The sequence below is a fragment of the Ornithodoros turicata genome, chromosome 4 (genome assembly GCF_037126465.1).
Source record: "Ornithodoros turicata isolate Travis chromosome 4, ASM3712646v1, whole genome shotgun sequence".
Lineage (NCBI taxonomy): Eukaryota > Metazoa > Arthropoda > Arachnida > Ixodida > Argasidae > Ornithodoros > Ornithodoros turicata.
Window position 1 is genome coordinate 62868291 of NC_088204.1, and position 16266 is coordinate 62884556.

Consider the following 16266-nt stretch of genomic DNA (forward strand, 5'->3'; position numbering starts at 1 on the left):
TATGCAGCCATTGCTATTCGAGCAAAAGTGCACTTACTTTTGCTTCTTCCACTGCTTTTACGCAGAAACAAGCCGCTTCGTACAGCTGAATTCCGGAGAAGTATGTTTCTTTGTTTGTTAGGTTTGTTCGGTTATTTGATGGATGCTGTTGTTTGTGTATTCGCTTTGCTCAATATGTTGCTGAAGTAAGCTGTTTGCAGGCATGGGTATTTGAGCAGAAATGCTGGTATCCAAGCGCAGGGTATAAATTCCTATGAAGCACGCTACCCTCAGTGTAAATTAATTATTTTGGATGTGACTCTGCTTTACTGCATGACAGGACGTGGCAGCCTGAAATGGGAAGTGAGAAGAACATTGGTGCGCTTGATTGATAGTAATCTGAGTAATACCGAAATAGTTTCCATAATGAGTATAATTTTAAGCCTCCTAAAATTATACTTCAGAGTAATATGGGCTTTTTGTGATGGTTTTTCTAAACTGCAACACAAGAGCGACAATCATTAATATAGTAGGAATGCAATGACATCATATATCTGTTCCAGAAACGACATTCTGTCTAGTCCTCCGTCGTGCAAGAATGGAACTTTGCACCCAGGCTTTCACGCCTTTTTGCTTGCAGTCTTGCAGGTGTAGCCTCAGACAATGAGTATATGAGCATAGGAAAGGTTGAGCGCCGTGCATTACATAAGCCTAGTGATGACGTTGAGTGTTCCAGGGCCTCAATTATTATCTTAAAGAGCAGTGGTAATTTACTGCTGCCGTGATTTTAATGATTGTAAGTACCAAGGGTGTTTTCTGATAAGCCTTTGGGGTGCAAATCGCTATGATCAGATGTCATGCATCTTGTTTGTTTTTAATTTTCATGTAAGAGTGAATATCATAACGAGTAGGACAAAGAAAATAACCTTGCGATACACTGAATAATAGGAGGGTTTGTCTTTGCTGCTGCGTAGAACCGCTCTGCATCTCTTCACAAAGGATATGACGACGTCATGCAGTGGATCTATGTTTTAGGTGTCTGCAGCAATGTGTTGACCGTTACTGGAGAAAAAGTGCAGCATCAGAAAGTGGGCATTGCCCTGTATGGATTTACATCGAGCACTGTTTTTTGAATAATAGGAGTGTGTGTGTGTGTTTTGAAATAGTTTGATGAAGGAGAGTGTGTCTTCCACTTTGTTCAACTTTTTTTTTGTACTTTTTTTTCGCGTTGTCTCACAAACATGCGATTTTTCCTTGGCGTGATGTATGCCTGACATGCCCAGACATGTTCTGTCTCATGATGCATGCTTTCCTTCTGCATGTAGTTCTGTATTTTTTTTCTTTTTAACAAGGAACATTCTTGTTGAAGCACTGTTTTGAAGATGTCGATAGTGCTGCCACGCAATTGATCTAAACAGAAGTAGTGCTAGAACGATTCTTAATAATTTTGCGATTCAGTTAGTTCAGACAGTAAACGCAAGGGGGTCAGGTGCATGGTTTAGGAACAAAGCGTCATTATTCGGTTATCTGCCTGGCTCTTGGATGGAACGAACACATCTCACTGAGCTCGCCGTATTTATACGTTCATGGTGTTACTTGATAGGATATTTTGTTCTTTCCTGTATTCGTAAGTCTCATTTAGTAAGACTTTGGGATTGAAATGCTTAATTCCTACGATCAGCTTTCATGCATGGAGTTTTGTGTTTTTCTGCAATAGTTTTTCTGTTTCTTATGCAATCATTATAGTAGAATAAAGGAATAGTGATTCAATAAATAACACGTCCCATGTCTAGAGCGTACGAGCCCTCGAACCATGTGGCTGCATGCCTGGATGATGACGTCATGCCGCGACTCTATTGTTTCAGGTGGACCTCGTTCAGGGCAGTTGGGTTTGGCATTAGTGGAAAAAAACAGTGTAGCCCTGAGACAAGGATGATGTCACGACCAATGAGCAAGGCCCGCATTGGGCGCAAGGATTCACATCTCTCTTGGCCAGTGGCAAGTGTGGTCGTGGCATGCATTAATTTCATTCCTAGCAATTGTGTTGGCCGTTAGTGGAAAAGCGTAGCCTCGGTGGGATGCCGTTTGCCTCTCACAGGGTACGGATGTGTGTGTTCGCCACTGGTGAATGGTGTGTGACGATTCTGGTGGATTTTCTGTTGAGCGGATTTACGAGGAGGAAATGAAGTGAACGTGAAAATACTCCGATGATGGTCAGTGTCTTTTTCACTCTGTTCAAGTGTTTTTTTGTGTTTGCTTTCCTGTGTTGCCCGGCAGTCGTGTGATATTTCCTCATGTAACAGCACTCGTTCAGCAATGTCCTGACGTGCCCTGACCTGCATGCTTTCTTGTGTTTACGCATCTAGCTTTGTATTTTTTTCTTTTTGGACAAGAAAGATTCATATTGATTGTTCTTGGCTTGACAATGACGCTAGTGCTGCCGCACCCTAGATTTGAATGGTATAGTGCCAGGACGATTCTTAATAATGTTGCGATTCAATTAATTCAGAAAGTAACCGCAAAAGGGATAGATGCATTACTTTATAGCGGAGAAAAAAGCATTATCTGCGTCTGGCTATCGCGTGGAATGGACGCAGCATTGAGCACTCCTCGTGACTGCCGTTGTGGTGGACATTGGGCTGATTTGTTGTGTAACTAATTATTTCGAACATGGGAACTTTGTCGCTGCTTTGTTTGGAATTAGCAGTGATGTGCCCCTGCACGTCGGGCACTGGTTGCTGTTGTACCTGTAAGGGCATCCCCGCCATTTTCTATCTTCCGCAAACGATGTCTTGGAAACGAGAGTAGCGCTGGCATGATTCTTAACAATTTTGTCATGAAATTAGTTGAGAAAGGAACCGCTAGAGGGGTACAGATGCGTGACTTTATAGAGGAGAAAAAACATTACCACTCAGTTCTGTGCCTGGCTCTCGGATGGAGCAGACGCGTCGTTCTGCGCTCCCCGTGACTGCTGTTGTGGTGGGCTCATTTCTTGCGTAACTAATTCTTTTTTTGTTAGCTATTGATAGTGTCCCTTGTTAGCATATTTACTCTTGCTTTCACAGCAGTTTGCATTGCTCTGTCTCGATTATGAGTGTTTTTCTGCTTGCATGTATACATCTGTCCTTACCTGTGCAGACATGCCATGATGACGTCACACCCGACGTCCCAGGATGTCCAGAAGTGGTGGTCACAGGAAGGGCGTTGCGACACCTGGTGCGATTCTTTGGAACTAGGTAGTTGACTGCCTCTGTAATCCGTTCGCCAGCAATGGTCAGCGTACAGTTCCGAACCACTTTCTTCAAGATGGCGTCGTTGATCTTCAACTAAACTCCTTCTCTCCACTCTATTTCTATCTATTTTTTCTTTTTATGGACACTAGTTGCCTACAACACACAGGGTAGTCTGGACACGAGTTAGATGCTCCCCAATTAGTGTGATGACTCACTGGATGATGCTGATTAGTGTGGGGGTTCCTAATTAGTTGTAATTGGTAATTAAACATGTCCAGAAACTTTGCAGTGTTGTGGGCAACGGGTGTCCATCCCATACTACTAATGTTGCGTTGGAAGAGGGAAACTGGTTGCATGTACCAACTATCTCTCTTCCCAACTCAAGACAGACTACAAAACACAAGCGTTACACGGAGAAACACACACATTGTCGGTAATATGATCCCCGTTACCCGCTCCTGTAACACGAGACGGTCACATTCCTTTGCGGTTGGACCCTGCGCAGGAGGAGTTTCCACGACTCAATTTTTGCTCATTTTTACGTTTTAGAAACTAGAAGATACAACAGACGGCTTCCCAGCGAAATACTTTCGGGACGCGCCAAAACAAACTCACGTGGATAGCACGATCGACCAAAACTGGTCTTGGAATGGTACCGACGAGGTGGCGCCGCTCGCGCGGTGTCACCACTTATCCCCACTTCTGTTATCGCCACCTAGCGCCATCTATTGAGCAAGGAAATAACCTTGTCCGGTGCCTCCAAGATCATCGGTGCCGCTGCGTAGGCGTATAAGCAGTTGTGAATAAGGTGGATTTTAAACCACCCTTTTTGAGCGATCCATAGGTTCCAGTCAGATATTGCAACTCCCACTGGTATTTATTTGAGCCGCCCTTGTAGAAGCAATACATAGCATAACCTTACTTGTCTTTATTCATCAGCTTGTCCTTACTCTTGCTGAACGAACCTTTTCTTAGCCCCTTGTCCAACTTACGTAGGTAGCGTTACTCCTGTCTGTAGTGAAGGGCTGAACATTAGCAGCATAGCAGTGAAGACCACGAGCATGGCAGCCAGTCCCATTATTTGTCAGGCCCTTACAGAGAAAAGTTCAGGCAGGTATACCATGAGCAGCAAAATGGTTGCATTCACAGTAAATAGACAGGGTGTCTCACCAAAAGTGATAAAAAATTGTAACTGGCGACGTACTCGCCAGAGCATTGTGGGACTTTGGTAATTACCTTCTGGAAACTTTTGCCGTCATTTAGGAAGGCTTTGGACAATTTATGATTGAGGTAAATTTATTATTTTCAATTGCACTTTGAAAATTGCCAAGCGAGCCTCCCCTTTTTTTACAGAAATATGAAGTATAACGCATAACCACAGTCCCAGCAAAAACTATGCAATGGCGCAGCAGAAATCGAAATTCGAACATTCCGCATATGCCCCCTACTTGATTGTCGCAAAGAAGAGCGCACAGAGGGTGCCCAGCAAACCATATATATCCAGAAAACGTCTACAGGATATCCTATTTTGGACGTTGGGATATCCCACGGACTTTGCCACAGAGCCCATTTACATCCCCGAGATGTTCTGTGGACTGGCACTTCTTTGTCATTTGTAGATCCTGCGAATATCCCGGGAACGTCTTTTTAGGATATATGGACGTACGTGGGACATCATGCAAGCACGTCCAAACATGCACTTGCTATTAGTTGATATGTATCTGACATGACAACACCACTCTGATATGTATGTAAATATATATGTATTTGCATACGTATTATGTACAACGTTAATTTTTACCTGTTGTGTAGTAATAAATGCTTCGAACATCAACAACTGGTCAAAAATTCAGTGAATGTAGTAAGCCCCTCCAGCGTTCGACCAAACTCTGGCGCACGGTCCACCAAGGCTGACTATGTTACCACACGTGCTTCCACGCTAAAAAGAGCAGGCTCCCTTTTGTCCCATCCACCGCGTACGCGAATTTGAAGGGAGGATTCACAACAGTTTATGCTGACAAAATGCCCACAGCTTATACTGAAATAAAGGCTGTTGGGGCAAGTTCGTTACGTATTTGGGCCGTGATACACCTGTAACGGTGAGGAGGTGCTTCTTTGCAATTAACCCGTGAATCTGCAGAGACATGGTATAACCAATAATGTTTCTCACATTCCTTCATGCCCGATACTGTGTTTTTAATTCAAGCTATTGTCTATAATGGGATTAGCTGCTGAGTGGAGCTATAAAAGTGATCAAATTCCACTGTTGCTTGACGATCGTTACGAATATAAATAAATACTTTCACAGCTAGCAGCACGCAAACGATAGAAATATATAACGATTTTGCTTGTTCCCCCATCCAATTAAGGTTTACAGAAGTTTTTGCTTGCTCTCAGCAGAACAAAAATGTGCCTGTCGGAACAAGATGTCATAAACTTCACGTTTATTCGCATACCTTCAGTCAACGTCCTGGCGACGTTCCTGTGACGTTCAACCAGTGCCCAAAATCTCGTATACTGGATCTTTCATGCGTATCCAAGGGATCTCCAGGCTTTTCCTCCATTCAAATGTCCATAGCGAGATATCCTGCAGACGTACCTAGGACATCTGTGATTTACTCGATAAAATAAAAACGCGAATGTCGTTCTGGGACATCCCACAGATATTGGATGGATGTCCAGATATTCAGGACGTTCACGACCTTGTAAGGACGTCCTAGGGATATTAGTGGTTTACTGGGTGCAGGGAGGGAAGGAAGTGTTCCGCCTCTTGTTTTACCTTTCTTTCTCCCGCTCTGACCTTGATGCTGGTCACAATCGTCATATCACAAAGAAAACAAAACAACCGCCTTATCACAAAGAAGACAAAAGAAATGAATGCGGGGACGCTTCATCCTCAAGACGCTCCAAGAAGTTCCATTTCAACGTTCAGGTCCAAAAACGCGGACACCTCGCCATATCGCGTCCCGGCTATGCACGCGGCAACTCCACACCTTCTTCTGTTCAATGTCCAACGTTCAACAACCCTCCGAACCCAAACAACTTCGCTGGCGCTTTAGCGTATCACGTGGCATCTAGGTGCTTCAACATACAACTGGATCACTTTTGCGAATGGGAACAAACTAAAAACGACTACACTCGGTCGTTCTGAAATTTCCGAAGCACAACAGGTCAACACGAGACCACCTTCAGCTTGCAACGCTTTTTTGCGAGGTGCATATCAAGGAATTTTCTCAGTAGAAGTTATTTGAGCGACTCTTTGAATGACCTCAAATACCTCAAAGAACATGATATTAATATGGGCAACAGATGCATAAAGGGCTCACTATTGTGTACCCTTTGCGACAACTTGGGATCACATTACATTGGTGGCTTTCAAGATAACTTTGTAAGCCACAGTATTTATGTCGATTTTGTACTGCTCCAAGAAAAAAAAAAGAGAAACACTCCCAGCAAACCATCAATATCCCACAGACCTCCCAAATTGGTCTCACGCGTATCCTCACAACGTCCGCTGTATATCCACCATGAGACATCACAAATATCCCCCAGATAATATTCTGTGGATATACTATGAATGTCACAACAATGACATTTCTTTACCTTACAAGGATGTAAGGTGAACTTAATGTACTGTACGTATATAATGTACGTAATACTTGTGTGACTTCCCCCGTCTGGACGCCTAAGCCTAAGTTTTTTTTTTGATTGCGAGTTAGCGCCGCGAAGCAACTGTGGCTATGAGCGGCGTACAGATGTGGACAGACGGAGAGAGGACAGCAGGACCTAAGCCTAAGTGAAGATGTCACTGTTTCGCGGACTATTTTTGACCAAAAGCTGTTTCCAGCACATAAATGTGCAGAGGAACATTTAGCAACATTACGTCTTCCACAACTATTGATACAAATGCTTGAAACACGCGTTTCATGCGCATAATGTAACTGGATACTAGTAAACGAAGTTAAGATTTGCGCGAACAGATGGCGTCCCGCTTGATTTTCCGTATCGGTGAGTCGTTCTCGGTGACTCTTCGTCTGCAAACTAAAACTGCGGACAAGCGCTATACGAATCATTCCCACCGATCCGTGAGTCGTATCTGTTTTTACGAGATCGTATCGATTGGCGTGTTATCGTAGTGGGAACTAAAACTCCCTATTGTCAACCTTTATCACGAACGGAAAAGTCGCTGCGCCTTTACTCAACATATGCGCACACAATTTGTTCATGCGCTGTTCGCATGTAGAGGAAGGTTTGATGTGGTACTTATCTAACTCTTTCCTCATAATAATAATATTTATTTTATACTCTCATAGCCATAATTTTTCTAATCATATTTGTAACGACTCATCACGTATCGCACCATAGTCAATAAACAAAAGAGAGAGAAAAAACATATTTTACCTTTTCCACGGGAACTATAATGATCGGTCACGTATGTTGAGGGATATAACAAGAATGAAGTTCCCAACTAGCGCGAGCCGAAGCGGAACGACGTCTGCCTCATCGCCATCGACATTCACCAACCGCCGTTTCAAACAGGCGAGGCGTGTCGTCGTAGTGGTTCTGTAGGATATGGCATGTTACACGGAAGGGCCTTTGGAACTTCAGCATCCTGCGTATTTTGTACTGGAATCTTTGAGCATGGAGGCAGTACTGGCCAGTACGCCGAACTACTGCGTTGTGCATAACAACGATTGCCGTGGTGTGCGAGAGCTAGCGTTCCTTTGTTCTCTGGTTTTGGAGTTTAGGTGAGTTCCTTCTTCCTTTTGCCTCACTTAAGATTTGTGCGTTGTTGTTTTTTCAACTATCACATGTGGTAGAGGTGTGGAGCAATGACAGCTTTGTATCTGAGTAAACAGTATAGTTTGCTTACCTGCGAAGTCTGGTGCGTATCACTGACGAACTCATGCGAACGGTGGAACTGTGTGATATTGTGTGTGTACAGGTACAAAGTGCAAGTGCATTTCTTCACATAATCTTTGATTCATGTACTATTTTATAGGTCCTTGTGATATCTTGCATTGGGGATGATGAAAGCAATGGTAAAGCAATTCTATGAACAATGCGCAGCCTGCTAGTAGATAAGCTTGGCTCAGCTACAGTTGTCTTTCATGTAAAGGATAGCAGTTATATTTTCACGTTTGACTGCACTGTTTTTCAAAGTTCCTTGTTGTTTGCATGACCGCTAATCTTGCTTGAATGTCACATGGACGCGATGTGACTCTAGAGGTTTTACAGTATCCACACACACCCATGGATAGCCTCACACATGTGTAAAGTTCCTGGTGTCTCTACAACACTGAAGAGCCAGGCATAAACCGGAAGAAGTCGCTTGGGTCTGCCAGTGATTAGGCTGCTACCGCATGTAACCATCTATACTCCGAAAGAAACTGCGGTAAGTCACTGTCTTGCATTTGTTCCCACTTTTTGCAGAGTGTCTGTTCTTTACGCCTATTTATAGCAGTGTTTGAGCTGCTATCCCAATAGATGGAATTAACTATGTTATTGGTTATCTTTCAGGGATGACGGTTCTGAAGTGGCGTAGCAACCAAGTGATTATTATTATTATGACCATTATCGTCTTATTATGCGTCTTATCAGTGTCACCCTATATTTTTAATAGCTAGCCTATTTATGTTGTAATATCATAATTTGTACTATTAGAAACAGCGTTTTTTGCAGTGCATGTAACATTCGTGTACTTGGTTTCTGTTCAATAAACAAGAGTTCGTTGACACGATGTTCTCTGTTGCAGAGTAGTAGTTTCCGTAGAATAAGTAAAACTTGCAAAAAAGCAACAAAATACAATAATAATAACACGTCCTGTATATGTCCTCTATATGTCCAAATATCCCTGAGAGACTTTCCTGGAACCTTCCCTGGGTCAGCAAATGCGGAAGAAATACGGGTCCTCTGTCTGTCCCAGAGACGTCAACGGGCTATTAAGCCTAGTCCCTGGGATATCCCAAAATCCCAAGTGGGACATCGTGTGGACGTTTCTGAGACATATATGGTTTACTGGGCTCATGTCACATTGGAACTAAGCGTACACGGCATGACTACCATAGAACTGCCATTGCTACAAAATCAAGTGGGGATGCTACAAGGGGCATAAAATTTGACAGTGCTTTCAACAACCTACAGTATTTTCATAGATGGGTAGAAACCCAGCAAACCGGTAGAGAAGTACAAAGGGAGTTGCCTCCGGATTGTGACCCTGGACTGCCATGCTGCCTGGTCCATGATTTGTTTGGAGGTGTAGTTTCGGCAGATTTGTCGCTGTACATTCCACTACTTTATAGCTGATCGCCGCTGGTTCACCTATACCGATATTAACCATGCATTTAAGTACTTGTACTTGGAGTCTATAGCACGCCCGTACCACTGCAGAGAAAATAAAAAAAAACTGTCAGGAGAAGCAGTGAGAACGTGGAACCAGCTCCGTTTCTTTACGAAGCTGGTACCACTTTCACACTGCTTCTTCTTGTTGCAGGTTGGGCACAAAGTAGATAACTTCGGCAATCCTATATGGTGTGTTGTCTTGACACTGCAAGCTATAGTAGGCATTGTTTGATCACCACAGCCACGGTACGGTTGCCTGGTTGAACGTGGTTGTACAAGAGTACTTGAGTGAAAGATCGAAAGTCTTCCCTAACCAGCCATTGAGGCCAAAACAGCATTACTTATTGCGTTATCCAAGTCAGCTATTGAGCTTTGGAACATTAATAGGGCTATGGACAACGAGATTCGAAGCCAAACACTCATATTTTAAAGAATGTGATAAAAACGAACAGTGAGGTGTCTATGTTTAATTCGGTTACACACACAAACTTCATTGAAGTAGGACATTGGTTGGATTATTAATTCACCATCAACATAACGTCTGTGTTGCTTACTGGTTTCGTTTGGTTTATGCAGTTGTTTGACCGAAAGTCAAACTTCTGCACTGCTACAAAATCTCGCGTTTCTCTCTCGCGCGCAAGAAATGCTCCGTGTAACTTACCATCAGGGACGTGATTCGGACAATCCTTGAAATAGCCGACATGGGACAAACAGTTGATATACAACCCAGGGACATTCATTTATGATTCGCACAGGGATGTCCGACGGACATTCATATTTGAATGCAGACATTAGGATCTAACTGTTAGGGCAACAGCAAACAGGCGGAAGCAAGAGTGAAAGCGACATCAAGAAGGACAAGATGGCGCAAGCAGGTGTATTCTGTAACCGTGTGCTCGTTTAAAAATAAAGCATAAGTTCATCCTAACATGGCGCAGCCGCAATTGGATCAACAGAACCAAGGTGTGTGGAACCTCCCTAAGTAACACTCGCCACGCTACAGCCCCGAAAAGATGACGGACGACGTACGCAACGACATCGCTCAAATGAAGACGCAGATACGAAAGCTGATGGACGCTTTGAATATACGCGCTAATTCGGACACAATGGTAACGGTGGAGACCACGAACGACTGCAATGTGACCAACGACAAAACCGTACCACCTGGCAACGACGTGAACGTTGAGCAGCCCAACGTTTCGGGACAACTGCTCGCGGCAACGCCGGGTGAGCCAACGCACGCCAGCGCGTTCACCCCATCGATGACCGATATTTTAACAGTTCTTGTGGATACTCAGCGCCGAATTGCCTATGCCGTTACTCAAGCCTCATGGCCTTTGGAAGTCCACTCCACCAATGACACTGCCAACGCTATCCCGACCTTCCCTATCCAAAAATCTTTTAGAATCCCATTAGATCATCGAATAAGGCTTAATGTGTTTCTGGTGGGCCACCTAAGACCCGAAAGGTGTTATATGCAACCCATCAGGACAAGGCAAAGGGTTTGTCTGTGACCTCAAGTAGATCCAATTCCTCACTACCCCATGCATCTTGGAGGCTTATAGGGTATCATTGAAGTGCCATAGGTGAACCCCACAAGTCTGAACCCCATTGAAGAGTCACCTCGAAGAAGCCAATTGCATCACATTACGTTCTGTGAGGCACCTTCAAAACTATATTTCGCAGAGCCCAGAAAAGTAGTAAGTGCTAGCAGAATTTTCACGGGGCGACTCGTTTAACTATCACTTTCTTACATTCGTGTCTCACTCTAATTCTTTTTTCAACTCTGATGCTCTACCTCCAGAAAACACACAAGGAAAATTTCTCTTAAAATGTACTTAACATCCGGTGCCTTAACTTTTCAGCTTAAAATTGTTGTGGAACATTGGCAGCAAAGTAGCAGCCAACTGCCAATGTCATTGGAGGTAGTTTTATACAGAACACATTTCACGTGTACAAGCACAGGTTGACTGCTCGAAAAGCATGATGCGTACATGTCGGAAAATGACAGTTTGCACTGGCTATGGCCGTTACTTACTACACACAAGACAAGTATCTGTAATGAGTTTTCGCACACACGCATTTTGATATTCCCAATAAAAAAAACACAGCCTGGACCAACTGTGGAACCAGCCTGGAAAAGTGATCTCAGGCTAGATCTGGGCTGGCCAAGACTATTTCCATGCTGGAACCATCCAAATTGCATTCGAAAACCAGGATGGTACCCTGCTGGAGCAGAGCTGGAAATGGGATGTTCCAGCGAGTACGCTGGATTGGGCGAGATTCCTGGCTGTGACGTTAATCTGAGCTGATATAAAGCAAACAATGCCGAAATTAATTGCACAAATGTGTGCAAATAATTTATGGTCCAGTATAAAATAAATATATCAAATAAATTAAAATAAATAAAATAATAAAATTAATAAATACCCAAAAGAGTGCAAAGTTATGCGCACAACTCCAAGTACCTCAGTAGGTTGCAAAAAATGATTCTGCAATATCATAGTTTCTGGCTTTACGCTGCGAGAAGTGAGCTTTCCCGGTCCTCCAAACGGAAACTATAGCTCTAATGCTCTCATCATCATATGCGACCAAGCACCATCGGCAGCAACTGAGGATCTGTTTTGAACTTGGAAATTTCTGTTGGCGAGTCGCTTGTCTAAGGGCCGGGTCCAATAGCTTTATGCGAGCAGCAGCAGCAATGCAGCAGCGGTGTGGCAGCAGCAACACGACAACATGGCAGCAGAGCAGCTTTCTGCTGCCGCTGCTCTGCTGCTGAAGGCGTCCCATAGCATCGTTTTGAATTAGCGGCAGCAGCGGCTGAGGAAACACAAAACGTGTTGGCAACCGTGGCATTGTTTACATTTCGCACATTCCGCAGGCGTACGCAGCGGCTAAGCCTTTTAGTACACACACCTAGGAACGCAATCCTAGGTGAAAGGCGTTTGTGTGAGAGATATATTGTGGGTCCATGTCTAGTTTAGCGGCGCCACTCGATTCCAAACTTCTAATCTACAGGATAGAATTTTGCATGGTGCATCGTAATCCAAAATAATCAAGCGGCGGTCGGTTCCACGAATTCCTCCAGAGATCAGTTTCCCTGGGAAAGTTTCGGCAGCGGCGACCATGTCATCTCCATGCGCCTATTGTTTACGTATGATAGCTTACGCACACCTCGCACTCTTTCCAGCATGCCTTTCGCCTGTTCGTTGCTAAGACGCACAGCAACTCCGCTATCGGACGACAGTCGCGCCAAAACTGGCACCGTCTTCTGCCAGCACAGTGTCGAACAACTGCGGGGGGGGGGGTACCGCCCCCCCCCCCGCGTGTAATATGTACTGACGTAACCTAACCTAACCTCACTACACTTCGTTTAGTGAGGAAAACCAAGCTCTATGGCTGATGCGTAGGAGTACCACAAATGATACCCGTCGAGATCTAGTGCTTTCATCGTGCGTTCTTGGCAACGAGCGAGAGGGAACAGGCGAAATGATGCTGGGAAGAGTGCGAGGTGTGCGTAAGCTGCCATACGTAAACAATGGGCGCGTGGAGATGACATGGTCGCCGCTGCCAAAACTTTCCCGGGGAAACTGACCTCTGAAGGAATTCGTGGAACCGACCGCCGCTTGATTATTTTGGATTACGATGCACCATGCAAAATTCTATCCAGGTATGTAGATTAGAGGTTTGAAATCGAGTGGCGCCGCTAAACTAGACATGCACCCAAAATTCTATCCAGGTATGTAAATTAGAAGTTTGAAATCGAGTGGCGCCGCTAAACTAGACATGCACCGACTCTTCGTTGATGTGTAGTCAGTTTCATGACATTCAACGTACGTTCGTCCTACTGGTGTGCAGAACAGTCCTTGCTGTGTTGTGTGGAGATTCTTCTACGGGATTTTGTCGTATAAATATTGCCTCATTACTGTAGTATTCGATATTTTGATTTACGGTGACTGTCAAATGCGTACGTTGCTCTTAATGAAATAAAATTACAAAGGCCCCTTCTGCTAGTACTCCCTGCTTTCTGCCTGTTTTCACAAGGAATGGGTTCATTATCTATCTCTATCAAACCTTTTTATGTTGTCTGAACGTTGTCCATCTCCATATAACCCTTTTCAAGGGTCAATTTCATTTACAACCACCTAGCAAGGTCTTGGAATACCGACCACAAGAAATTTGTTCGGTTTGGTTTTCACACGGCATGAACGTGAAAGTAATTTGCTTGTACGTTATCAGGTCACGGGTTTTGAAGTACTTTCCAGAAAACATGCGAACATGTACAGCATGCTACAGCTGGTACACAACGTATGTATCACGTAGGTTCGGTCGAACACTTTATTGAACTTTATGAACTGAATTATGTCCTGAAAGCGCACTTCACGCAGTCCCGATGATTGAACACTCGCTCCAAACTACTGGCAATCACAAGCGTATCCATGTCTTTAGAATCAAATCACAGAGCAACCAGAGACAAACCTTCTACCGTCACTCACCGCCCTGCTAACCCTAAACACGGTCGAACGAAAACAATACCAACCAGCCTCCTGATTGGCTTTCGAGACCGGCTGCTCAGGCTGCAGAGCAACAGGGCAGCACAGCAACCAAAACGGCAAGCCCTATCACCACCTACCACCAGCAACCAAAAATTCGGATACGAGAGCAGCAGGGAATTTCTGCAGCTCGGCAGCGCTGCTGCTCTCGCCCAGTGCTATGGGACCGCTCGTGTCGCTGCAGCTCTGTTGCTCCGCTGCTGTTGCTCTGCTGCTGCTGCTCAAATCGAGGCTATGGGACCTTAAGACGCTGCCTGGTAAATTAGGTGTTTCCTCCTGTCTTTCATCTCCTCCGACCGTATAAAAATGTGAACGTCTTTGCATTTGTGTAGTGAAGTGCTCCGTTATGCATTTTGTTCATGAATACCTGCAAGAGCTCTATTACGACAAAGGGTAAGCGGCGTGGGCAGAACGGTTTTGAATATCCTCAAGTCCCAAATCTGAACCAAGAAATGTAGTAGTGACCCTATATTTATTTATAGTTATCTTAACTGCTTTTATGACGTGTCATCGTCCCGCTTGTACTGCATGGACTTACTTTGTCGGACAAATCAGAAAGAGTGACTGAAGTGACCTTTCTCATTTCGCACATGCATGTATCACCAGACGTTGCATCAAATTGTGTGATATCATATCATTTTCTCACAGTGTTGTCACTGTTACCGCATGTAAACTAAATATATGTAGCGTGTATCTGTTATCATACCTGTTATGGGTGTTAGTGTTAGTGTGCATTAGAAATTAATGAAGCAGAGGGGTGCTTTCATTGTTTTAGCTATACCTTCTTTCTACATATTCCTTCGTTGCTGTTAGACGAGTTTGCAGTGTTTTGCAGTGTCTTCATTTGCAGCCAGACTGTCTCACGTTCATACAATAAATCTTTCAATTTATTGCTCATTGTCACTTGTTAATTTGCTGGCATATTTCAACTTTCTGTGCTTCTTCATGCAGCAATTTATGTTGAATCAGTTGCTTCAACGTGATCTGATGTAGCCTTCGGTTTTGGAACGTAGGTTCCGGCAGAAGGCAACATTGGCTGAATGGTAAACGCGCACGCAGCCCTCCGGCCACGCGACGCCCACCTGTCGCGGGAACGAAGTCGGCACAAGTAGGAAAATTGTGAAAGAAGTCAGCCTAGGGTGAATGGTAAGCGCGCACGCAGCCCTCCGGTCACGCTCCGCCCACCACAGCAGTCCTCCACCCGAGCACCGCCCACCTGTCGCGGAAATGAAGTCGGCCCAAGTAGGAAAATGGTGAAAGAAGTCAGCCCAGGGTGAAGGGTAAGCGCGCACGCAGCCCTCCGGTCACGCTCCGCCCACCACAGCAGTCCTCCACCCGAGCACCACCCTGTTACAGGTGGTGAAGGTTTTTCGGCTGGGTTTTTCTCCTTCATCTGATTGACATCACAATTGGTACAATTCCCAGCACTATTGGCTTTAATAAATATATCTCAACTTGATTGGCATTAATAAATATATTTTGACTTGTACTTTTTGTGTATGACCCTTCTTTGCATGTCTCTGCATGTAAACCACTCACCTGTTGTATCGGAAAAATATGTGAATTCGGCCCAAGTATGGCCAAAGAAGTCTGCCCAGGCTGAAAAATATGCTACGATGAGCGCACGCGCAGCCCTCCCCCGCCGATAATCACGTGGACAACCCTGCGCACACGCGCCGCGCGGGGAAAAATACGCGCAGGGCAAGGGTCAGGGGTCCAGGTTTCTAAATCTCACCCATGTAGCCTGGACCCCCCTCTATACTACTGTTCTGTAATTATATTAGACCGGCTACATTCGTTCTGCATTTACAGGTCAGAAGTTGTAGAACCCGGAGAATGTGTCTATGTTGTCTGTGGCTTTGGCTATGGCTAGTTTTCTTGAAGAACACGCAAAATAAAAATTTCACGTTCAATTTCAAATTTCTGTCTCATCTTGCCCCACCTTATCATATTACCCAATATTTGTTTCTGTGCTAGCTACCGTGGCAAAGTGGTTAGAATTACTCATTTCCACGCCAAGACTGGGAGGTGACGCGGGTTCGAGTCCTGGCACCGGCTGTGTTATCTGAGGTTCTCCCTGGCTTTTCGGGCAGACTTTCCAGACGAATGTCTGCACAGTTCTCGCTGAAATCTGCCGAGGACGCATACAAAGACCCCTG

General features: G+C 44.6%; 1 long non-coding RNA gene across 1 annotated transcript in view; it reads right to left on the reverse strand.

Annotated features, from left to right (window-relative positions):
* Positions 1–16266, reverse strand: part of LOC135393302 (uncharacterized) — a 78175-nt gene that overhangs the window by 38278 nt on the left and 23631 nt on the right. Inside the window, exon 2 of the long non-coding RNA XR_010422572.1 lies at positions 4205–4303. This is a non-coding gene — a long non-coding RNA (uncharacterized LOC135393302). The remainder of the gene's footprint in view (positions 1–4204; positions 4304–16266) is intronic.